The sequence below is a fragment of the Chanodichthys erythropterus genome, chromosome 16 (genome assembly GCF_024489055.1).
Source record: "Chanodichthys erythropterus isolate Z2021 chromosome 16, ASM2448905v1, whole genome shotgun sequence".
NCBI classification, from domain to species: domain Eukaryota; kingdom Metazoa; phylum Chordata; class Actinopteri; order Cypriniformes; family Xenocyprididae; genus Chanodichthys; species Chanodichthys erythropterus.
The window spans coordinates 18175831-18201589 of NC_090236.1; positions in this window are offsets into that span (position 1 = coordinate 18175831).

A 25759-nucleotide genomic window follows, 5' to 3' on the forward strand; every position below is an offset into this window, starting at 1 on the left:
GGTAAAGCCCTGCTGGCACAGCTCCATCCACTGGACCGTATCTGGTGCATCCTTTTTAGTCAGATCAGTCAACGGGCTGGTGAGGTCCGAATAATTAGGAACAAACCTCCTGTAATATCCCGCCAGCCCGAGGAACTGTCTTACCTCCTTTTTGGTCTTGGGACGCGGACAGTTTGCAACCGCTGCTGTCTTATCAATTTGGGGACGCACCTGTCCATATCCCAAGTGGAAGCCCAGATACCTTACTTCCACGCGCCCTCGTCAAAGCGGTCTTTTCTTTGGATAATGGAGACAAGGGGATCTGATTGTTTTTTTACATTCGCCTCTGGCCCGAGATCATCCTCTCCGCTAATCACCGTCGCCAGCATCACTGACTCCGCCTCACTCCACTTTTTCACTCCTATCGGACCGTATTACTTCATAATCGAGATCACCAACTCGCCGTGTGACCTCAAATGGTCCTTGCCACTTCGCCAGTAATTTTGAGCTTGACGTGGGGAGTAATACGAGTACTTTCTCTCCCGGTGCAAATTTACGCAGATTAGTTCCCCTGTCATACAACCGGCACTGTCTGTCCTGGCTTGTAACAAATTCTCCATAGATAGCCGCCCCAAAGTGTGGAGTTTTGTTCTCAAGTCCAGCACATACTGAATTTCATTTTTCGATTGAGATGGTCTGTCCTCCCAAGACTCTCTTAGGGCATCCAACACCCCGCGGGGGTGGCGCCCAAAGAGAAGCTCAAAGGGGGAAAACCCCGTGGAGGCTTGTGGGACCTCTCGCACAGCGAACAACAGGGGTTCCAACCATTTATCCCAATTTTTGGCGTCTTCTTGAACGAACTTACAAATCATGGATTTAAGCGTGCGATTAAAACGTTCGACCAACCCGTCCGTTTGTGGGTGAAAGACGCTGGTTCGAATCGATTTAATGCCCAACAATTCGTACTGTTCGCGTAGCGTACGTGACATAAACGCCGTGCCTTGATCAGTGAGGATTTCTTTCGGAATCCCCACTCGGGAGATTAAACTGAAGAGGGCGTCCGCAACACTCTTAGCGGAAATGTTGCGGAGAGCCACTGCTTCTGGATATCGTGTTGCATAATCCACAATGACTAATGCAAAACGATGCCCTCTCGCTGATCGTTCTAATGGCCCGATGAGGTCCATGCCAATTCGTTCGAAGGGGCCCTTCATTATTGGAAGGGGGCGCAAAGGCGCTTTTGGAGTGGCCGGAGGATTTACCAGCTGACATTCACGACAAGACGCGCACCACCTGCACACGTTCTCGTGAATGCCCGGCCAAAAGAATCGGGCCATGAGGCGATTTAGTGTCGCTGTTTGTCCTAAGTGTCCAGCCATTGGGTTAGAGTGAGCCGCATGGAAAAGCATTTCCCTGCGGCTCTTTGGTACTAATAACTGGGTTGTATCTTCTTTTGACTGAGTGTCTTGGGTCACTCGATACAACCTATCTTTAATAATCGCAAAATAGGGATAAGTCAGTGGTCGTCCAGGCTGGAGAGGCTGACCGTCGATCGTGCTGACCCTCTCAAACGCATTTTTCAGCGTGTCATCGTGAGACTGCTCCAGAGGGAAATCATCACGGTCCGAAAGAATCAGTCTCCCGATTCCGCTCTGTTCCCCTGAGGCAGTCACCACTGGTCCCCGATCAGTCTCCCCCGCCTGCACTCACACTTCCATTCCCCGCGAGCATGCGGGCCAATTCGTCCCCAAAATTATCGGGTGCCGGAGGTGCGGATTAACTGCCACCTCCACACTATGCTTTTGTCCCCTAAATAGAATCCTGACTGACACCAACGGATAACTCGCGATATCCCCGTGCACACACCATACCCTAACCATGCGGCCTGTATCCAATGCCCCGGATGACCGGATGAAATCAAGCTTTGATGCACGGAGGTTTGGTTACAACCTGAGTCTACCAAAGCCTTATATGTACCCCCCTTGATACTCACTGGTATCTGGTACTGACCAGCTTGACCGGGGGCAACCTGCAGGTCGTCCGGGACCCGGATCAATGTCCCCACCTCCATCACTGGACACCGGTCTATGAAGTGATCCGGGTCCCCGCAATGCCAACAGGCCGGCCCAGACCTGCCCGCCGCTCCAGTGGCGGAGAACGGGCCGGATGATTGGCGTGGAGAGAGGGGAGAAGCAGGCGTGGGGTCCAGCCTGGGCGGGGCTCTCGGCGCCACGAACGGCCGATAATCCGTTCCACCCCGCCCCCGGGCCGGCCCAGACCTGCGGCTCATCTTCTGCAGTGGCAGCTGGAAGAGGCCAGCAGCTGCCGCGCTGGTCTCCACGGGAACCTCCCGGTCTATCCAGCTCCGGAACCTCTCGCGGTCCTCCTGCTGGCCCTGGACGATCGCCTCGAAGCGGCGCTCCTGATCATTTCAGAGATCCAGCAGGGCCCGATGTTGTTCTTGATGAAGGGCCGCGAGGGATGCGATGATGTCCGCAAACGGCTTTCCAGCGGCGGGGGATGCCTGCATGGCGGTGGCTTCCGTCTTCCCTCCCGGGTTTCGGCACTAGTGTGGTAAGGTTCTTGTGTAGTGGGAAGGAAGAGGACAGGGATCGGCTTTGGCTGCTGACAGTCTTTTTATTCTCACCAAAGAAAATATCAAACAAAACAAACAAAAGGACGGTGCAACGCACACTCAATAATTCCACATCCAAGGACGGGCTTCACTCCAACCAACGATCACGGCTCATTCAGTGACTGTCAGCAGACTCTCTCTCTCTCCCCCGCTCCTGCTTCTCCTGGCGTTTTATCCTGTCTCCACGCCAATTACTGGAATGAGACACAGGTGTTTGTGATTTACATTCAACCCGTTCAATCACCGCGCCTCCCCAGACGCTCCCTCCTGTTGCAGACCCCGCTAAACCACGCCCCCCTCGCCACAGAGTTTCTCAGAGAAAAATTGCAAAGAGTTTGAAGTTATCATCATCTACAGTGCATAATATCATCCAAAGATTCAGAGAATCTGGAACAATATCTGTGCGTAAGGGTCAAGGCCGGAAAACCATACTGGATGCCTGTGATCTTCGGGCCCTTAGACGGCACTGCATCACATACAGGAATGCTACTGTAATGGAAATCACAACATGGGCTCAGGAATACTTCCAGAAACACAATTGTGTTCACAATCAGTGAACACAATCTACCGTGCCATTCGCCGTTGCCGGCTAAAACTCTATGGGTCAAAAAAGAAGCCATATCTAAACATGATACTGAAGCGCAAGCATTTTCTCTGGGCCAAGGCTCATTTAAAATGGACTGTGGCAAAGTGGAAAACTGTTCTGTGGTCAGACGAATCAAAATTTGAAGTTCTTTTTGGAAAACTGGGACACCATGTCATCTGGACTAAAGAGGACAAGGACAACCCAAGTTGTTATCAGCGCTCAGTTCAGAAGCCTGCATCTCTGATGGTATGGGGCTGCATGAGTGTGTGTGGCATGGGCAGCTTACACATCTGCAAAGGCACCATCAATGCTGAAATGTATACCCAAGTTCCAGAACAACATATGCTCCCATCCAGAAGACCTTGGATTTTCCAACATGACAATGCCAGACCACATACTGCATCAATTACAACATCATGGCTGCGTAGAAGAAGGATCCAGGTACTGAAATGGCCAGCCTGCAGACCAGATCTTTCACCCATAGAAAACATTTGACGCATCATAAAGAGGAAGATGCAACAAAGAAGACCTAAGACAGTTGAGCAACTAGAAGACAAGAATGGGACAACATTCCTATTCCTAAACTTGAGCAACTTATATCCTCAGTCCCCAGACGTTTGCAGACTGTTATAAAAAGAAGATGGGATGCCACACAGTGGTAAACATAGCCTTTTTGAGATGTGTTGATGCCATGAAATTTAAAGGGGTGTGTTGTCACCCGTAAATACAACACCTCCATTGGCTGCATCAACCTTAAGAGGTTGGACTTTGACCAGAGGTTAAAAAGCTAGAGAACAATGCCACTCCCTCTCCTAGGCCAGGCCTGCAAGGCCTGTAGACCTCAGCCTACAAACTAGCCATGTGCTCAACATCCAAAGACCAGAAAAGACAGGCAACAACTTCAGATGAAATCCTCAAGATCTCTCCTCAACCTGGCGATCTGACGCTTCTCAGCCTAAAGGCATGTTGCAAGTATCGTACATTTTAACACTAAACAGCGATTTAGTATTAATTTGCAAGACTTACCTTTGCTATTGCTGAAGAAACTGATGATTCCTTTCCAGACTGTCTTTGACTTTTTCCTATAGCTCTAGTAACAGTACCTTTTCTGGTTCAACTCTATCATTACTCATTCTTACCTTCATATGTGTGTGACCTTTGTTGTATGTTATGTGTTTGTGAGTTAGATAATAAAGATTGTGCACAATACATGTTTGGTTCTGACTCCATCTGCTAATAAATTACCTCTTAAGTGATTTAGATCCTGAATCCATGCTATAAGTAGCACGGTACAATAAGAATGTTATTTTTCCATAACCTGGAAATGAACATTTCGTAGAATTATTAAACAATCAACACTGAGTGTTCCCTGGACAACAGGTTAATTGATTGTAATATTAAGATTAATGTAGCTATATCCATTTAATCTGATTTACAGATTTACATATTCATAATTAATCATAATTAATAAATCAGATTGAGTTATGAATAATTATTAATATTTCCCCTTTGAGTTACTTCGCTACATTATTCATAATTTGTACAGTGTCCCAACTTTTTGGGAATCGGGTTTGTATTCAGTTAGTCATAGCGCCACCTGCTGGCTACAGGAAATTTACACTGTATTTCACTCCCTAAAACACATTTAAATATCCAATGAAGTACCAAGCATGCTAGAAACATGTTAAATCATGCAACACTTGGCTAAGTACTAATGTATGGGATTAACGCCACGAAAAAGGAAGTTGTTTTAACTCAGGCATACAATGTCCAATCTGCCCCAAACATCACATGTTTGAGAAGAATCCTGCTCTGAACACATCTACATGACATTATTCAGTTATAGTAATAGTGCCACCCACTGGCAACAGGAAGTGACGTGTTTAATACTGTGATGTGCTACTAGCAACATACTAAAATATGCAATTGAGTGCTAAACATGCTTTAAACATTCTAAAACATGCTAGCAACACTTAGATGAGTGTTAAAGCATGCTATTATCATCATAAAACAGGAAGTTGTTGTAACTCAAGAATGCAATGTCCAATCTGCCTCAAACTTTACATGTTTGACAAGTGCCCTGTCCTGAAGACATCTACATGCCAAAATGCAGTTATAGTCATGTCGCCACCAGCTGGTAGCAGGAAATGTGGCAAATACAAATGACTGATGTAGTCCTCCTATATTTATATATTTAAATGCATATTGCCCATCGTGCTCTGTTTTCCTAAAGTCACCGGATGGTGGCGGCATGGGTGCAAAGGCCATTTCATTGCTGCTTTATTTATTTATTTACTTGTTATTTAAAGCAGGCGTTAGTAATATGCACCTAGGTGGGTGCGCAACACGCATATATTCTGCTTGTTACACAAACAGGGACGCACAGCAGCACACAAACATGCCAAATATTAAAAATAAAAGGATTACAATGTAAAAGATTATTATTGTGTGCATTATTGTGTCATAATGGATAGTAATCGCATGTATCAGAATTACCTATCTGCAGTAATGATGAAAGAAATTGGATAATTATTTGACCAATTGTAGAAATACACACATGTATTTAAACTGACTCAGATTGAGGGTGTCTATATTCTGTTCTTTAAATAGAAATCCGCCATGGTGCAAGCGCACCTTGCTTTTAAAGGGAATGGGAGATGACACTCTGATTGGTTTATTGCATGTTATTGCACCCATGACTCACTAGGTACAACCCTTTTGGACCATGCAACTCGTTAAACTAGCAAAAGTGGATTCGGACACGCCCTATGTGCACTTGCCCCATGGCTTAAGACCATGCACTTAGATCATTAAAAAAGGGCCCTTAGAGTCTAAAAGTTTGACATGGATTGTGTCCACTGGTTTTATTCAAATGTAGAACATAAAGTAATGCACAGGCATAATTATATGTTTTTAATGAAATGAAATGGTAGAGAAGTGGTGTGTCGGGATCTGGCTGATGGTGCGGGTGTCTGTCACACGTCTCCAGATGCACAGCCTGACATACTGGTGTGACAGCGATACATCACACCTTCAGCTCTCGGAAAGGCAGTGTTTTCTCAGTGCAGATGGAGCATTTGATTATCACATGCTTCTGAGCAGTGCTTTCACAGCGCTTAAAGAGGTGAGCCTCTTAACCATCTCTTCTCTTTGCTAACTTCCTCATTATCTCCACAGTGTCAAAGCAACTTTTTAAAAGATCAGCTAACAAATATTATGCAGGGCTAAAACATATATTTTGCTACCAAATCATGTGAGATTATGAGTCATTCATTGTTCACAGAATAGCTATAGCACTGAAACAACAGATGATCATTTGAGCAATCTTTAAAAATGTATGTTTTTTCCCTACTCTGCAGTAAACAGGGTATTCTGTCTCAAACAGTAGACATATATAGTACATGCATTATTTCAGCCTTTACTCATGCTAAAGAGACTATGAGAGGATTTCATGAATATTTGCAGATGATTTAGAATTAAGTCATTTTGTCAGCTCTTACAAAAGTGCACTGCTGGAACATGCTCCAGTAATCAATGGCCATCCCCTACCCTCTCTAAGTGCTGTTTATAGATTTAGATGTGCTTTGCAATGGCCACTAGTTAGGGTTTTAAAATAAAACTGCTAATTATCACTCAGGTACCTTTAAACTAGCAATTTATGGATAAGCAATCACATCATATTAGTGTTTTTTTTTTTTTTTTTTTTTTTTTTTCCTGACATAAAAATATACTGTCATAAATACAATTTATGAGCTCTACTCACTAATGTTTTTGTATAGGCTACTGTACTAATTTGCTAATCCCATAAAGTCTAAGTACATTATGTTTAGTACAATGTCCATTTAGCATAAATAATGACCCTGCTAATCAAAATATATTTTTAGAAGGATGACTAATGCCCAGGAATGTATGGAGCCATGGTAATTGACAAAAAATGTTTTCAATGGTTTTGCATTTGTTTACCTGCAAAGGTAGTGCATTCTCCTGAGAAACTTTATGTTTAGAAGTATTGCGTTCTCTCAAAATCACTGAAATATAGTTTTTCCTCCCACCTCACATTATTGCCATTACAAAAGTGTGAGTGAACACAAAATTTCTCGAAGGATTGCAAGTTCTGTGAGTGAATGCAAAAGCATTGAAATGTGAGTTTTGTTTGTACTTATTTTCTATATTTGAATTCAGATTCTAACTTGAGACCAGCTAGCACACTACCTTCAGTTACAGTATTTTTCCCAAAGTTTCTATATGAGGATTGGACAAGCTCTCAAATGGGTGGGACTTTTCAGCAAAAAGCCAGTAGTAAAATATCAGCCCCTTAGCATTCCTGTAAAATGTGCCTAAAACGCCTAAAAAGGCATACCCAAAGTAAATTGCATACGGTTCTTGAACCATCTGGAGTATATGGATCCCACTTTATATTAAGTGGCCTTAACTATGTACTTACATTTAAATTAATAATTTGATACAATGTACTTACTGTGTACATACATGTTTTTACATTGTACTTATATTTTAAAAACACCTGCATGCAATTACATCTGTAATTAATTTCTGTAATTATATTTATAATTACACTGTTGACCCATCCCTTACACCTACCCCTACCCTTAAATCTAACCATACCACCAAAGTTTTTCCTAACCTTACCCGTATCCCACCTCAATAGCAGCAAAAATGTTTTGCAATACAATATGAACCCAATAAGTACATTGTACTTATTTTTTGATGTAAGTACATAGTAGTTAAGGCCACTTAATATAAAGTGGGACCGGTATATGCATGGTTTTGGTCTCTTTTGAAAGGTATGTGTACTGGGGGTGGTACAGTGGAATGCTAAAAAACTCTTGAGAAAAACAGCTCTATATTTAATGAAGCACATGTTTGCAATATTGTATTATATACATATATTAACGGGAGACATGGTTCTTGCCGTCTTAATGGTTTAGCTACAGTTAACTGAAGTCTGGATTTTCAAAATAAAATTTGGTTTCTTGAGTATTGTTATTTGTAATACGTGTTAAAAAATACTGGTACAGTATTTACAAAAAGAAGCAACTTTATGTAGCAAGACTACAAACACACAAATGAAAAAGTCAATCTTTTGGACACTATTTTCAGTTTTTAAGTTACATCTGTGTTTCCTCATTCTTGAAGTGCAGTAGCAGTCATTTGTGCACAAGCTGTTCATTGCCTTTTTAAGATAAGACAATATGAAGAGGCAAAGGAGCCATGGTTTCATGATAGAATGTTTTATATAAGAATTTAGCTGGAAAATGGGTTATTTGTGGATGGATGTTTAGATGTTTGTTATTAGCTGCACTGTAAGGGGCTTAAAGCACCTACACACTCTCAGAAGCACAAATACATAGTTGCTGCTCACCTTTCATTCAATAATAACACAAACATCAAAGAGCAAATATCATTTTAAAAAAATAACACAGCACATGCTGTCCTAAATAAAACCCAGGTGCCATTATATTCATTTGCCACTGAAGTCACCCACAGAGAATACTATACCATAGACAAAATCCACATTTAAAATCTGATAAAACTGTTTTCAGGCTAGTTTGACTTTACTAGCAAATGTTTATCAAGTTTATTTCACTTATGTTTTCATATTTTATCCTGAAATTGTAAAATAAAACATTGTGTGTATATGAAAATGAGTATTGGTGACTGAGTTGAACAATTTGGTGCAAATTTCAAAACAGGCTGTTTATTGGGAAATTTTGTATTTGAATATTTTACATGTGAAGGTTCTAACAAAGAACAAGACAATATGAGTATTCAGCTACTTTTGTTTATTTTAACTGAATTTTGTGTAAATATAAATATACTTGCTATATTGTGACATCAATCTATGAGGGATTATATAGAGTATCTAGTTATGCTAAACAATTGGACAATAATAAAAAAAGTGTTTAGTCATGAATATTTTAATCTCAAATGAACACAGGCTGTGGAAACCTGAACTTGACAGGCCTGAATGTTACATTACTGTTTGAGAATACACCAGATAATGGAACCGATCAATATTTAAATTCATGGAAATCATTTCAAAACCCGGGTTATCTTTCCCCCTCTCCAAATATATAAGCCCTACAGCTCACACACTCATGCAGATGTATTTGACAAAGCAGATTTGATCGATGATGATGATTTTGGAACTTTTCTCTGCATAATCTCTTGGCAGGAAACCATACAGTGTCATAAAACCCTCCACGATGTCTTTATCTTTCTCATGACACTCCTGTACTGCCGTGCTCAGCAATCCCTAAAAGCGGCGGTGCTGAATATCAAGCAGCTTTACGCGCACACACACACACAGGTTTGTTTTGCTATCAAAGTGAGGACATTCCATAGCCGTAATGGTTTTTATACTGTAAACGGTACATTCTATCCCTCTACACTACCCCTACTCCTAAACCTACCCATCACAGAAAATATTCTGCATTTTTACATTTTTAATAAAACATTGTTTAGTATGTTTTTAAAGCTATTTTAAATACGAGGACTCATAAAATATCCTCATGTTTCATGTTTACGTCGTAATACCAGTGTGATAACCATGTCATTATACAAATTTGTGTTCTCATAAATCACAAAAATGCGCACGCACACATACACAGACACACACACACACACACACACACACACACACACACACACACACACACACACACACACACACACACACACACAAAGAAAGGTCAAGAATGAATTCCACCTTCTTTGTATAGCTTACTACAACATAAATTGTCCAGGATTTTTTATTTTTTTATTATTATTTAGGCTTCTGTGCACAGAGTTTTCAGACTGCTGTAAATACTGATTATGAACAGACACAACTATCTGAAAATGTAAAATATAAAAACAAAAAAAATAAAAATATGAATAAATATCTAGTTCAATCATGAAACTCTAGAGAGCACAGGGTGATAGGTCCTTTACATGCAATCTGCAAGCAGTTACATCATTACTGTGTAACACAAGCTGATTGGCCTCTGCTGATCCTGCAGCCAGTGAGATTGCTTGCTCAACATTTAAATAGTCTGGTTCATTGTTTGCTGAAGGGTAATTTTGCAGCAGGCTATTAGTTCCTCTGAAACCCTCCACATGCCTAAATCTGCTATGTCTGTCTATTCATGCAGCAGCAGCAGCAGAATGTCTGTGTGTCTATTAGCAGTAGTAGGTCCATACTTGCTATGCAGCAGCAGTGACAGCAATAACAGCAGCAGCACCAGCAGCATAGCAGATCTAGTGTGCCAAATGCATTAACATTGCCATATTCAAAAGCATTTTAAAACTATCCAGTTGTCATGATTTAAATACTAAAATAGATAATCATTTGTTTGTTACGGTGGAAATGATAAAATAATAGTAAATAAATAAATAATAAAAATTAGTAGGCCTATTGGACACTTTCTGGTTGTCAACGTCAACCATATTCATAGTTAATGTGATGAACTACACCTGTGAATGAACTACACTCTGCTAGAACACATGTACAACACCAGTTGGTTAAATGTCATTGCAGAAATGGTGTCACACAACTCGTCCAATTCCATGCCTCTGTTTCAAATAAACTCTGTGTTGTATCCTGCCTCCTTAGACAGGTAAGTTGATACAACACAGAGTTTATTTGAAACAGAGGCATGGAATTGGACGAGTATGAGAGACAGGTGAGTATAACAGTTCAGAGATTCAGATCGCTCCTCAGGGTCTATAAGGTATTCCAGTCTTTGGCACTGCCACTGTGAGTCAAGGATGGCCTGGACCTTGTAGATGGCTTCCTTGTCTGCGAGTTCAGGAGGAGGAGGTACCACATTGCTACCAGATTATGTGAGGGGAGAAAACAAAGGTTCAGAGTGAGGTTTAAGGAGTGACATATGGAATGATGGAGAGATACGATAGTGTGGAAGGTTTAGCCTGTAGGTAACCTCATTGAACTGCCTCTGCACTGTAAACGGGACTCAGGTTACGGCAGGACAGGTGGAGATGGATGTCCCATGTCGAGAGCCACAGCTTCTGACCTGGTTGGTAGCGAGGGGTCAGTGTTCTTCGGGTATCAGCTTGCCTCTTGTGTCTCTGCACTGCCTGTTGGAGATGCATGTGGGCTGAGTCCCACACCCTTTTGATCTGCTGGAACCTCAGAGGGCTCACTGGACCAGGGGAATAACGGAGGCTGGTACCCCTGGATACACTGGAAAGGGGTGAGCCTGGTGGTGGATTGTTTGAGGGAGTTCTGGCCGTACTCTGCCCAGGGAAGGAACTGGCTCCAGTTATCCTGGTTCTGGTGGAAGTAGGACGTCAGGTACCTCCTGATCTCCTGGATCTTCTGCTCAGTCTGGCCGTTAGTTTGTAACCAGAGGAGAGGCTTACAGAAACTCCCAGTAGTTTGAAGAAGGCTTGCCATACCCGTGAGATGAATTTAGGGACCACGATCTGATACAATGTCCTTAGGTAAGCCGAAGTGGCAAAACACATTTTGACTCTTTCACATTTTGACTCTTTTTTTTTTTTTTTTTTTAGCTTCTGTAGCTTCAAAAGCAGTAGATACGTCCTTCAGAGGGATGAGATTACAATCCTTAGAGAAGGAGTCAACGATGACGAACACACAGCTATTGTTGTCAGATGGTGGAAGGTCAGTCATCCTTCATTATTCGGATGAATCTCCACTTTGCTCTCAACTTCAGATCTCTCAATTGTGGTGGAGTTGAGAGAGAGAGAGCTGGATGAGTCTGGTTAGATGAGGTTTGAGAATGAGGGTTGAAAGGTTTGATGACTGATGACAGACAGTTTTGAAAACATCACTCCATTGAAGGATTTCTCCAGTGTTCCAGTTGACAAGCGGTTTGTGTTGCGACATCCAAGGGCATCCCAGTATAATTTCCACAGTGGATCCTTTCAGCACCATGAATGTGATCTCCTCAGTGTGGGGAAGAAGTAATGGATGTGACCACGACCACGGTTTTCCTTGGATGGTGTGGATCTTTAATTCTTGGGAGCAGTGTTTCCTCTTAACATGAGAAGTTGGTTTGAAAGTTCCCTCTGGAGCCGGAGTCATTGAAGGCTTGCGCTGAAACACAGATTTGTATAGTTAGGACATGTACGGTAGTTTGTGTTAGAGGAGCAATTTTAGGTGGAAGTTGAATAGTACTCAAAACCCCTGGGAGTGGTGGTCAGACCAGGCAGGCGGTGATGATGTGACCTTCTCCCCACAATACTGGCTCAGCTAGTTTAGAATCCTGACAATGGTCTGCATGTGTCAGGTAGTAAGAATCCACCTGCATCGGTTCAGGTGCTGGAAGGGCGACTGATGGTATGGAGGGTGGAGGATGCAGAGTGTGTTTAAGAGAGAGCAAGCTATTAAACTTTGAAAAATTCTGATTGTCTTCTGAAGGAAGTTATCCAGTCCAATAGCATTGTCATATATCACCATGAGTTGAAGTACATCGGCGTTAAGCCCCTGTCAGAATGCGGTGAGCAATTCAGTCTCATTCCAGCCACTAGAAGCCGCTAAGCTGCGAAATTGGAGAGTGTAGTCACCTACCAATTATTACCTTGGCGCAGGTTGAACAAATGATTATGAACAGTGAGCTCAGAAGTGGTTTGGCCGAAGACCTCCTTAAAGTGGCCAAGGAATGATGAGAGTGTTGTAGTAACTTGAGCATTCAATTGCCACAGAGATTAAGCTCATTGAAGAACGCGACCAGACAGGAGGGATATATCAAATGCCACTCTGGCTCGAAAGGTGGTGAACTGGTTAGACTGCAACTCAAAATAGAAAGAACATTGGAGAATGAACCCGTTGCAATCTTTCACCTCACCAGTGAATGTCACAGGTCGGGCCATGGGACTTCCAGAGGCAGCAGGCGAAGCATCAGGTGCTGATGGCAGGAGAAGTAAGTGAAAGGTTTGACAGTGAAGATCGGGAACTGAGATGGAGCTGATGAAGGGCAAAAGACATGAGCTTGGGATGTCGACCAAAGGACATGTGAGCCAGAGTAGCATGAACATCCAAACTATTAAATCTGATGAATGTTTGCAGAGAGGATCAGCCAGCCACATCACATACTTGTTACAATAGAACTCCCTTTGCCAAAGCCTTAGAAGCCCTAACTCCTAGAGGCAAAGCTTGACTGTACAAATTTGTTGGCTAGGACAATGGCATATATGCAGGTTATAAAGCGTTTAGGTTTCTTCTCATCATGTTATCACTTTGAGAAAACCGTTGCGCCGTTCATCTGTATGCCCTCCGGCTTCCCCCAGCCTCCCAACCTTTACTTTTCTTCCTGCTGCCACCAACTCTCTCCTTTCAAGCAGCAGAAGCTAGTGTGAGGCTTCACTTGCGACACAGGCTCACTTGTCTAATTTTCATCTGCCATTTCTCACTTGAGCCTATTTCCATCCCTCCCCAAGCCCAAGAGGCTGATCCAAGCGCAAGTCTGTCTCAGCTGACAATTGCAGCCCCAGCTCCTTTACATCTCTTCTTCAGTCTAAATCCCAATATTCACTTTTCACCGCAACACCGCTCCTTGCCAACAATTTAGCCGTACCAATTCCTTTTAGCCTACTTACATTTTAGAAGCTCACAGGCTAAATTCCCATCTGACCCACTGTTCGTAGACAAATCTAATCACCTTGTCACACGTTTCAGGTTCCAAAAAACACCTCAAATCCATTTTGATTCAATCCGGCATCTCAGCAGATCACTTTTCCAATCATTTGTTTTGCATCGGCACAGCAACCACAGCTTCTCAAAAAGGCCTCTCCCAGCATCAGATTCAAACACTCGGTTGCTGGTTGTCAGAGGCTTTTAAGAGCTGTATTCGATCTAATCGCTTCCACACCAAGAAGCTCAACAAACCCTTATCAGCTAAATTCTTCAGCTTCAGCTTGTTCTCACAAACTCACACCTATAGGTTATCTCCTCCGCTCCCACAGGAGCTCAGTTTCTCTGGCTATCTTATTCTCCACTGCCGCAGCTGTGATGTCCCCACTGCTCCTGCATGAGCTCAGTTTCTCTGTCTAAACTTTTACTCCAGATTAATTGAAGAGTAGTCAGGAACTCACCGCACCTTCAAACACCAGTCCGCACACTCCACCAAAAAAGAAAAAAACATCAAATGCGGGACAAAAAAACAAAAACAAAATTTACTTAAAAAAAGATCAAACATTTTGGTCATATGTGACCTTTGTCAATGCCAAACTTATGCTGCGTTCACACCACCTCATATTTACTGGAATCTTGAGATGAAAACACGTGACGTTATATTCAGAGCTATTCATGTCCTTTGACTGAGAATTATGTGTTTTTATGGCACCACTAACAACGCCTAAATTAATCTACAACGGTCAGGTGGTACAGCAGCCACGTGGTACATGTGGGAGCTTTCAGAAAACTCCCAGCTTACAAGCTGTAATTACGAGCTCTATGAGGACTTGAACACTTTTTACGAGCCAGAATCTCGTATTTACAGGAATTACGATATGGCATGAACGCACCTTTACAATGCTTATTTCAGGAGCCATCTTAATTTAAGGAGTCACATGGTTGCATAGATCACATGATCAATTGAACCAAACAATAACAAATAATCCAAACAAATTATTTACCATATTATATGAAAATAATCCAACATAAAAAAAAAAATAAAAAATAAAAAACACACTAAATTAGAAAGTATATCAACTGTAAGTCTAAAAATATGTATACAAAATTACCACAACATATTTTTATAATAATCTTCATAATATAAATAAATTACATCATGTTTGGGAACAATAACTGTATTTTGGAGTAACAAGAAAATATAATTAATAGAAAACATGACAATTGGAGTTCTTCATTCAATCCCTTTGGATGTACACAGTCCATACAATAAATCCACTTAGCCTTACATTGTAATAATCTTTTGTTAGAGTCACCACCTCTTCTTGAGCTTGTCAGTCTCTGAATATCACAAAATCTCATGTCAGTAAGCTTGTGACCGGCATCTACAAAATGTCTGGCCACAGGCGAATGTATGTCCTTCTATTAGAACTTCTGTGCTCATTGCAGGTCTTTAGTTGGCAGTTGGTCATACCAAAATATTGTAGACCACATGGACACATAATAAGATAGATAATGAAAGATAAGTGTAACAAAGTTACACTTTTTGCGCTTACCATAAACATGGAGTTTTGAGAACGAGATAGAAGATGAGCAAGGATGACATCCCCTGTGTCGAAGCGCATGCTCTTGAGACTGGGCCAGGATTAGCCAGTAGTCTATGTAATTCAAAATTAATATACCCTGGAGTCATTGTGGAGCATCCATGCATTTTGTGAACGTGCAAGGTGACAAGGCTAGGCCGAGTGGAAGAACCCGATACCTGAAAAAATATGAAAATATGCATCCATGAGATCGACAGTGACAATCCAATTTTTGTCTCGGAGCTGAGACACAATCATCTTGATCATTAGCATCTTGAACTTGTATGTTCTGAGAGAATGGTTTGGTAACACTAATATGCAATAAGGTTCATTAGTTAACATTAGTTGACTATATTAGTTAACATGAACTAATAATGAACTGCACATATACAGAATTTATTAATCTTTGTTAATATTAATTTCAACATTTACTAATACATTATTGTAATCTTGTTAACATTAGTGGACCAACTTTATATTAAGTGGCCTTAACTACTATGTACTTACATTTCAATTAATCATTTGATACAATGCACTTATTGTGTACATACATGTTTTTACATTGTACTTATATTTTAAAAATTCCTGCATGTAATTACATCTGTAATTAATTTCTGTAATTAAATTTATAATTACACTGTTGACCCATCCCTTAACCCTTACCCCTACCCTTAAACCTACTCATACAACCAAAGCTTTCCCTAACCTTACCCGTACCCCACCTCAATAGCTGAAAATGTGTTTTCCAATTCAATTTGAATCCAATAAGTACATTGTACTTATTTTTTGATGTAAGTACATAGTAGTTAAGGCCACTTAATATAAAGTGGGACCACATTAGTTAATGCACTGTGAACTAACATGAACAAACAATGAACAACTGTATTTTCATTAACTAACGTTTACAAAGATTAGTAAATGCAGTAACAAATGTATTGCTCATGGTTAGTTCATGTTAGTTAATACATTAACTAATGTTTAACTAATGAACCTCATTGTAAAGTGTTACAGAGTAATTCATTTGTTTTGAAGTGGGTAAACATTTATAAATGTCTTACCGTCAGGTGATTCCGGTGGATTAAATTAAATCCTTTCACTCGTCAGCACAGGCTTGTGTTCTGTGTGGAGTTTGTGGGGTCTAGTGATGAAGTCATGCTCTGATCCGGATTTACCTTCAACTGAAGCTCACATCAGGTGCAGAGTTAAACACTCCATGTGTGTCAGAGAAGACAGCTGTCTATACCCTCAACAGTCAGCACTTACACTGCAGTACACACTACAGAGTGTTAAATACCTGTTATAGATGATGTGTAAATGCATAAATAAATAATTTACAAAGCTTTCTGCATACCCTATTTTAAAGTGTAAACTATTCTTCACTTGTAAATGTGTTACACATCATTTGTAGACCTTTCTTTCCTGTTACAAATTATTTGTATATGTATACAAGTCATTTATAACACTTTCTGCATACCCTATTCTAAATTGTAAACAATTCATCACTTATAAATGTGTTACACATCATTTGTAGACCTTTCTTTCCATTTACAAATTATTTGTATATGTATACAAGTCATTTATAACACTTTCTGCATACCCTATTCTAGTGTAAACTATTCATCACTTATAAATGCGTTACACATCATTTGTAGACCTTTCTTTCCTGTTACAAATTATTTGTATATGTATACAAATCTGTAGCGAAAATTAACTCAAAGGGGAAATATTAATAATTATTCATAACTCATTATGATTATTAATTATGATTAATTATGAATATGCAAATCCGTTAATCAGATTAACTGGAAATAACACAAAATAATATTACAATCAGTTAACCTGTTCGTCCAGTGAACGCTCAGTGTTGATTGTTTATTAATTCTAAGAAATGTTAATTTCCATGTTATGGAAAATAATATTTCTTATTGTACTGTACTACTCAGAGCACGTAGTCCGGATCTATCACTTAAGAGGCAATTCATTAGCAGACGGAGTCAGAACCAAACATGTCCTGTGCACAATCTTTATTAACTAACTCACAAACACATATCTAAACTAACAAACACGTAACATAACATACACAAAGGGTCACACACACATACACAAATCAGAATGAGTAATGATAGAGTTGAACCGGAAGAGATGCTGTTACTAGAGTTACATGAAATGTCAAAGGCAATCTGGAAAGGACTCATCAGTTTTTCTTTAGCAATAGCAAAGGTAAGTCTTTACAAATCAATACTAAATCGCTGTTTAGCATTAAAATGTACGATACTTGCAAGATGCCTTTAGGCTGAGGAGCGTCGGATCTGCAGGTTGAGGATAACTCTTGAAGTTATCATCTGAAGTTGTTGCCAGTCTGTTGGGTGATGAGCACATGGCTGGGTGTTGTAGGCCAGGGGCCTTTTTGTTCGGTCATCCAGAGGCAAGGAAGAAGAGAGAAAAGTGGCACTGTTCGCTGGTTTTTAACCTCTGGTCAAAGTCACACCTCTCAGTTGTTGACCGGACCAATGAAGATGTTGTAATTCTCGGCAACACCCCTCCTGTCAGGGCTTTTACAACCCAGAAAGATTAACAAGCTGAGTTCTTGAATCATAACTATTAAATATTCCTTTAATACTGATGTGTTGCACAGGTATGGATGTACCGCATACACAAGGATTTAAATCTTCCCGCTACGAACGTATAGACACTAAACATGGCATGACTGAAGTTACCGTGCAGGTCATAACATTTAACAATCATCAAACATGTAAATACAATGAGTACAATACAACATCAGTAATAATGGATACCATTTCCTGAGAAGGATTAATTTATAGCACAGTCTGTCTATACATTAATGCCACAGAGTCTGTGTTCTGTGTGGAAAATGCAGGGAAGGTGCAGATTTTCTGTGTCTCTACTCTGTTCTCCATGCGGCAACCACATTCCTCAGCGCAATAAACTTGTAACTGAAAACTTCCCGGGGGATGGGGACAGACCCCAGAGTGAGCTTAAAACTATTGGTTAACTAGCCAATAATTGTGTCTGATTTGCCTCAGTCATTACAGTCATTTAACACTTTCTGCATACCCTATTCTAAAGTGTAAACTATTCATCACTTATAAATGTGTTACACATCATTTGTAGACCTTTCTTTCCATTTACAAATTATTTGTATATGTATATGTAACGGAGGCCAGCTATTAGTTGCTGTGCGAGTAAACCTCACTCCTCTGATCTCAAGAGATGCTCTAGCGACTGATGATTTTTATGCAAATATATTTTACTATTATATAGATATCCTAACTCACCCCTTATACCTAAACATGACCACTTTTTAGCCACTTCACAAAAATAAAAACGCAATATAGATTTATTTACAGTGACTGTTATCTTAGTTGATATACTGTTGTATAAAAAATAATAATTTTAAGCTCCCTACTCCACCCTATAACCTTAAGCATAATCATTTTGACAATATACGTAGTGTAACAGGCAGATAGATGTACATTAAGTCACAATAATATATTTAAAACATTACAAAAAGCAGTATACAGAACAGACGATGTGTGTGCTACATTGCCAGCGAAATGACAGCAAATCATAATTTTGTGTGAGTAACAGAATGAAATTAAAGTGTTTAATCGCTGCAAACATTCCTCTGGTCTGCATTTCCATCCTTTTAATCATCGTGCTGAATCTAACAAAGCAACTCAAATTCGGCATGTCACAAACACTCTATGGTAGTCGCAAATCACATGTGACAGCAAATAAGGAGCGAGGTTTGACGTCACTGCCGCAAACCTGTGTCGTATTGTTAGACGCGCCAATTTTAATTTGAAAGTTATGAAACGGCGGATTGATACGATTATTAATGTATAATGGTTATATTACATTATAAGAATCTTTTCCTCACACGATGGCATCGTATGACTTCTGAAGACTTGAAAATAATGCACGAAATAATGGACTACGTTTATCAGTTTATGGAGCATGTTCATATTATGGTGAGTAGCTGTTCCATGAAAAACAAACTAAAAATTAAATGATTAAGTGCTGGTTAAACGGTGGCAGAGTGTTGATTTATAAATTTATTATTATTATTTTTTATTTATTTTTTTTTTAAATAATGCAAATTTTAGGTTTGGGTAAAGTGATGGAGTGAGATGGATCATGTAACAGGAACATCTGTAAATGATGTGTAACACATTTATAAGTGATGAATAGTTTACACTTTAGAATAGGGTATGCAGAAAGTGTTATAAATGCCTTGTATACATATACAAATAATTTGTAACATAAAAAAGGTCTACAAATGATGTGTAACACATTTATAAGTGATGAATATTTTACACTTTAGAATAGGGTATGCAGGAAGTGTTATAAATGACTTGTATACATATACAAATAATTTGTAACAGGAAAGAAATGATGTGTAACACATTTACAAGTGAAGAATAGTTTACACTTTAGAATAGGGTATGCAGAAAGCTTTGTAAATGATTTATTCATGCGTTTACACATCATCTATAACAGGTGTTGAACACTTTGTAGTGTGTACTGCAGTGTAAGCGCTGACTGTTAAGGGTATAGACAGCTGTCTTCTCTGACACACATGGAGTGTTTAACTCTGTGTACCTGATGTGAGCTTCAGTGGAAGGTAAATCTGGATCAGAGGATGACTTCATCACTAGACCCCACACACAGTACACAAGTCTGTGCTGATAAGTGAAAGGATTTAATATAATCCACTGGAATCACCTGACGGTAAGGCATTTATAAATGTTTATCCACTTCAAAACAAATAAATGACTTTTCTTAAAAATAGTGCTTTAGCATACCTGCATGTCTGTGCTTTTGAACACAGACCAGCTTACAACGTAACATAACATAAATCATATACTGATCATTTACTAATGATAATTTACTAATAATCATTAACTAATCACTGATCATTAACTAATAAATTATAAATGACTAATTAATAAAACATTCATAAAATGTTATTATATCACTTATTAATCATATATGAATGCATATTCATGTTTTGTAAATAATTTGTTGAACATTATCTAATAATTTATAAATGACCTATAACTGAATTAATAAAACATTCATAAAATATTAACATATCACTTATCAATCATTTATGAACATATAATCATGTTTTGTAAATGATTAGTTCATCATTAACTAATAATTTACAAGTAATTTATAACTGAACGTTATTATGAAGTGTTACCAATTACTCTTCTTAAAAATAGTGCTTTAGCATACCTGCATGTTTGTGCTTTTGAACACAGACCAGTTTACAACTTCATCAATAAATTATATACTGATCATTTACTAATGGTTTGTTCAACATTTGTTCATGATTAACAATTGTTTGAGATAATGATACTAAAACAATTTTGTCATAAATACTTCAGTTATTATGTGATAAATAATTTCTTAACTAATAACTTATGAACCATCTACTAATGATCTGTTTGATTTATTTAACTGAGATAACTTACAACACATTTGTAAATTGTTAGCATAACACGTATTAATCATTTATGAACATATATTGTAATGTTTTGTAAATGATGCGTTCATCATTAACTAATAACTTTTAACTGAACTAATAAAACATTCATAAAATGTTAACATATGACTTATTAATCATTTATATAGCCATGTTTTGTAAATGATTTGTTCATAATTAACAAATAATTTATAAATGACTTATAACTGAATTTATTAAACATTAATAAAATATCACTTATATAACATTTATAAATGTATATTCATGTTTTGTAAATGATTTGTTAATCATTAACTAATAATTAATAAATTACTTATAACTGAACATTATAAAGTGTTACCAAAAATTCAAAAATTCTAATATTTATTGCTTATTTTTATTATTGCATATTTTTGTCCCGTGTTATGGTTATGGTAGCAATTTTGAGCATGAATCCTGCATTTCTATGTAGAAATCATTTCTGAAACTGCAGAGTGCAATTGGTTGTCGGTCCTCTTTATATTAAGTGGCCTTAACTACTATGTACTTACATTTAAATTAATAATTTGATACAATGCACTTATTGTGTACATGTTTTTACATTGTACTTATATTTTAAAAACACCTGCATGTAATTACATCTGTAATTAATTTCTGTAATTGCATTTATAATTACACTGTTGATTTATCCCTTACACCTTACCCCTACCTTTAAACCTACCCATACCACCAAAGCTTTCACTAACCTTACCAGTACCCCACCTCAATAGCAGCAAAAGTGTTTTGCAATTCAATATGAACCCGATAAGTACATTGTACTTAGTTTTTGATGTAAGTACATAGTAATTAAGGCCACCTAATATAAAGTGGGACCGAGTAGCTTCCCCAACACTGGTAATATGCATTCCTTCTCTCAGTAGTGCGTGAATACATGGCCTGATGGTTGATAAGGTCTTGGACTGGCTGATGCCACGTGTTTACTAGGGTAGGCCCTAATAATGCCTCCTTTTAGTTTACATGTTGGCAGTTTATGGACAGACGGGCTGAACGCCACTTGTTGCTGAACTTGGAGGCCCCATAAGGCCTTTTTTTTTTAGCCGACATGTTGGCAGGATGCTTGTGAATCCAATCTAATACTAGCTGAAGCCATGTGTCATTGAATCAGTAGGCCCCTTCAGGCTTCCTTTTTAGTTCACATGTTGACTCAATTTGTGTTTTACTCTGCACACAGGCTGAACGCCGTTTGTTGCTGAAATGGTAGGCCCCTCAAGGCCTCCTTTTTAGTTGACTTGCTGGCAGGATGCCTGGGAAGCCATACCACCATCGGCAACGCCCCATCGCTGACGGATAGGCCCTAAACAGACCTGTTTATGATGTATGGCAGCGTTTTATGTATTCCCTCTTTGGAAAAATGTCTGAATACAAAGCCTACTGGTTGGTATGGTTATGGTAGCCACTTGCTGATGCCACGTGTTTACTATGGTATGCCTACTTTGGCCTCCGGTGTAGCATGTGGAGTTCAGTTACGTACTCCTCTTGCTGTGAGAGTAATAGGGTGCTTTTAAAGAGTACTTTTGAGTGGCTGGCCCCTCAGGGTAAATGTTGTGGTGAAACCTTACTGAAGTTTGGTTTAAACTACATCTGCCTCCCTCAGTCTGATTCCTACTCTAGTTGAGCTGAATAGCCACTTAGCGCCTAGGGTGGATCTATTGTGCTCCTAGGAATGGCCACTAGACTTACACCGCATGTCTTAGAGGTTGCTAGGCCTTATGGGCCACCTTTTTGAACATTGGCCAGAGGCCCAGGTGATAAATCTAACCTCCTATGGTTCGGTTATTTATCGGTCTTGGTGCCTAGAACACTGCCACGTGCTGATGCCACGTGTTTGTTGAGGTTATAGGCCCATCCAGTTCTTCCTTAATACGTGTTAGTTTGCGCTATACTCCTCTTGCTTTAAAGAGTAAAAATGTGCTTTTACTGAGTACACTGCTCATTGGATTGTGTCAGGTGGATTGTCATGTTGGCACTTTTGCAGCCTCTTTTGCTGCCATTGAAGTTGTCTGTCTGCCCCAGCAAGACAGGTGTTCAGGGTGGCCACTCCAGGCCGCTTTCTGAATATACTTCTGTTTCACATATAGCTACTATCATGCTGTAGGCCCCTCTTCGGCCTCCATGATTATGTGCCCATTGTATGGTCTACCTGTTAGGTGAGCTTTGTACTTCCCTATTAGGGTTATGTTTGTAATAGTTCTTAGCTCCCTAAGCTGATCAAGGTGGTAGGCCTTAATCAGGCCTCCTCCTAAGATTCAACCCTAGTCTGGTTTGTGCTCCCCTGTATAAACAGGCATTTAGCGCCTCCTTATTGCGTTAATTAACCGGTGAGTAGATCCTAGGATGAGCGGATTATACTGCCCTCAATACAAGGGTTCATAGCACTCAGCTGAGTTCTGCTCTCCAGAATGCCTATCTCTATGGGTGGGTCTGAGTTGCTCCTGCCTTTCTGCAGTCACTCTTACCTGATCTCTTCTATGAAGAATGTGTTATGAAGATTCTGTACTAAGTTTGTCCTATAACAGACCAGGTCGGCCTCCCTGGTGGCATTGAGGGAGACTTCATTCCCCTCTAGTGACTGGCTGGGGTTCCTTTCGGTTCTCTGGCCACATTCCCTTAAAGGGACCACTTTCTCTTCGGAAAAGTTGGTTCCAGATGCCTTTAGTGGCCTTGGTAGGTCTTCTGCGGAAGGCCTTCTTGAGGCTCAGCTTGGGCTGTTGGCCGTAGGGAATGCTGTCACTGACAGCCTTTGTGTGACCCGAGGGTGAGTTGCTATCTGGCATTTCATTCGAACTTTTATCTGACTCCATTTTATTATGACCTCGAATTTAGGTTTGAATGCCAATTGATAACTGACAATTTATACAATAATTTATCTATACATTTGATGATTCTATTTAACTCTTTACTCTTATTGTACTCGTTCATTTGGATTCCTATAATGCTTTGAGTCTCGCACCGGCCGGGCATACGATCTTATACACACAATCTCGTCAGTCTTAGTCAGTAGACAGAGGCGATGACTAATATTCTAGAGTACTTTCTAGAATACGTTTATTTAGTCCCCATAGATCTGAACACACCGAATTAAGGTAAGATTACTTTAACTAGGGGCCATGACCATTACCATAAAATCAGGCTGACCAATTTAGCTTCCTCTAGTGGTAACTTTACATAATCACGCAGTGGTTTACCCACAGACACTTAATTAGAATAATCTCACCAAAACCAGAGTTTGAGGCCCACCCTGTTTAGATTGATCTAGCAACACTCTGTTGCTCTAAAAGGAAAAAAAAAAAAAAAACATTATTAGCCTAGACAGTCTAAGTATACTTAATTAACCCTTTGAGCGGTACGGTCCCACATGTGGGATTTTTATTTCAGTGCCCCTGGGCGTACGGTCCCACATATGGGATTTCGAACGTTCAGCGACGTCACATAACTGCCAGATTCAAACTGTGCTTTCGCGCTCTGGCTGCGAGACGGACACGCGCAGCTCTTGTCATATATCACAGCTATGCAGTGTTTTCAGGCACATAATGTTTCTTTTAAGGTTTCATACATTTAAATATGCATAAGCACCATTAAAACAATACATTAAGCGTTTATAATTTACACATTGATGTCCGACATCAGTGGAAGCAGCAATAACAAATATAATTTGGCGACATTTATTCACATCAGACACACATAATGGGCCTAAGTGACTATAAAGTTTACTCTCTTATTCTTCCAGTTCACCAGCCACTTACTTGCATATATTTCGGAAGAAAATGATGAATTAACCTGCTGTAAATCCGACTGACAGGACTCTTGTGAACTGCAGCGAAAACTAAGATGGCGGCACCCATCTCGCATTACAGATCAAGATAAAGATAATTTATAAAGGTTTTAAAACGACAAAGCACACTCACTTACACATATTTGAGAATCGGAATATCAGATAGTTGATGACATGGTAAGCAATTTTGCGAATATTTTAAATAAAAAAGGAAAAACTAAATAATAGTGATCCATCTGTCATTCAGTGTTATTGTTGCTGCATTCAGCGCTCGTGACACGCAAGACGCGTCGCTATGGAAACATTAAAGGCGAACGTTCTAAAATAACGGTCGCCTTAAAAAAACTCACTCTGGGGGGACAGTTAGAATATTTTAAACTCACGATCGAAAGGGTTAATGCCAATGTGCTAGTCGGAGCTCTAAAATATCAGTTGGTGTGCCCCACTGCTCCACCTAAACTGTAATTTAGTCCGTTACTAACCTGAGCATAGATTTGTGGGGTTATGGACTTAACGTAATCTACTAGAGTCAATAATTTCAGAGTAAGTCAGAATAAAGTCAAATGTAACGATTTATTAGTCAGGTAAATGTATCATGCCAATTACATAATCATCTCAAAGATGATCAATACAAACATCAAATGCTCAGGAAAAGAGTAAAAGATGCATACCTGACATTAGAAAAATGCACATTGCTGAGTGTCTGAAGGAAGTGCATTTGCATGAAAGACCTGGTGAAGGTGGTCACACCCACTACAGGGGGCAAAATAACTCTAAAATCTTTAAACCTTTATTACCTTCTGGTTTACTTCTGTGGGAATGAGACCTTTGTACCAGTCGCACTGAGACATTTCAAATGATACCAAACATTTATAATGTTGTTTGATAACTGTTCACAAGATTTTGGGTGAATTTCAGGTCATATTTGCATGTAGAGAGAAGAGGGGGTGAAGGAAGGGGGATGTAGATTAAGGCATCGCTGAGGTGTGATCAACTCAGTGTGATTATGTCTCAAATGGGGATGCTAATTTTGCAAGA